Source organism: Symphalangus syndactylus, chromosome X (genome assembly GCF_028878055.3).
Source record: "Symphalangus syndactylus isolate Jambi chromosome X, NHGRI_mSymSyn1-v2.1_pri, whole genome shotgun sequence".
Classification (NCBI taxonomy): domain Eukaryota; kingdom Metazoa; phylum Chordata; class Mammalia; order Primates; family Hylobatidae; genus Symphalangus; species Symphalangus syndactylus.
In genome coordinates, this window is record NC_072447.2 from 158313077 (window position 1) to 158314949 (window position 1873).

The window sequence follows — 1873 nt, forward strand, 5'->3', positions numbered from 1 at the left end:
AGAAAGAAGTTTCATACAATGCTTCTGTGTAGTTTATATTTGAACATATTCTTTTTTCCACTATTACCCTCTTAGCGCTCCGAATCTCCACTTGCATTTTCTACAAAAAGGGTGTTTCATAACTGCTCAATCAAAAATATGTTTTATCTCTGTTAACTGAATTTACAGATCAGAAATAAGTTTCACAGAATGCATCTGTGTAGTTTTTATTTGAAGATATTCTTTTTCCCAATGCAGGCCTCTTAGCGCTTAGCATGTCCAATTGCAGTTTCTACAGAAAGAGTGTTTCAGAACGGCTCAATCAAAAGTAAGGTTCAACTCTGTTAGTTGAATGCACAGAACAGAAAGAATTTTCACAGAATGCTACTGTGTAGTTTATATTTGAATATATTCCTTTTTCCACTATTACCCTCTTAGCGCTCCGAATGTCCACTTGCATTTTCTACAGAAAGAGTGTTCAGAACTGCGCAATCAAAAGTATGGTTTAACTCTGTTAGCTTAATGAACATATCAGAAATAAGTTTCACACAATGCTTCTGTGTAGTTTTTATTTGAAGATATTATTTTTCCCAATATAGGCCTCTTAGCGCTCAGAATGTCCAATTGCAGTTTCTACAGAAAGAGTGTTTCAGAAAGGCTCAATCAAAAGTAAGGTTCAACTCTGTTAGTTGAATGCACAGAACAGAAAGAAGTTTCATACAATGCTTCTGTGTAGTTTATATTTGAACATATTCTTTTTTCCACTATTACCCACTTAGCGCTACGAATGTCCAGTTGCATTTTCTACAGACAGAGTGTTTCAAAACTGCTCAATCAAAAGTATGGTTTAACTCTGTTAGCTGAATGCTCAGATCAGAAAGAAGTTTCACAGAATGCTTCTGTGTAGTTTATATTTGAATATATTCCTTTTTCCACTACTACTCTCTTAGCGCTCCAAAGGTCCAGTTGCATTTTCTACAGAAAGAGAGTTCAGATCTGCTCAATCAAAGTATGGTTTAACTCTGTTAGCTGAATGCACAGATCAGAAAGTAGTTTCACAGAATGATTCTGTGTAGTTTATATTTGGAGACATTCCTTTTTCCACTATTACCCTCTTAGCGCTCCGAATCTCCACTTGCATTTTCTACAGAAAGAGTGTTTCAGAACGGCTCAATCAAAACTAAGGTTCAACTCTTTTAGTTGAACAAACAGAACAGAAAGAAGTTTCACACAATTCTTCTGTGTAGTTTTTATTTGTAGATATTCTTTTTCCCAATATAGGCCTCTTAGCGCTCAGAATGTCCAATTGCAGTTTCTACAGAAAGAGTGTTTCAGAACGGCTCAATCAAAAGTAAGGTTCAACTCTGTTAGTTGAATGCACAGAACAGAAAGAAGTTTCATACAATGCTTCTGTGTAGTTTATATTTGAACATATTCTTTTTTCCACTATTACCCACTTAGCGCTACGAATGTCCAGTTGCATTTTCTACAGACAGAGTGTTTCAAAACTGCTCAATCAAAAGTATGGTTTAACTCTGTTAGCTGAATGCTCAGATCAGAAAGAAGTTTCACAGAATGCTTCTGTGTAGTTTATATTTGAATATATTCCTTTTTCCACTACTACGCTCTTAGCGCTCCAAATGTCCAGTTGCATTTTCTACAGAAAGAGTGTTCAGATCTGCTCAATCAAAAGTATGGTTTAACTCTGTTAGCTGAATGCACAGATCAGAAAGAAGTTTCACCGAATGATTCTGTGTAGTTTATATTTGAAGACATTCCTTTTTCCACTATTACCCTCTTAGCGCTCCGAATCTCCACTTGCATTTTCTACAAAAAGAGTGTTTCATAACTGCTCAATCAAAAATATGTTTTATGTCTGTTAACTGAATTTACA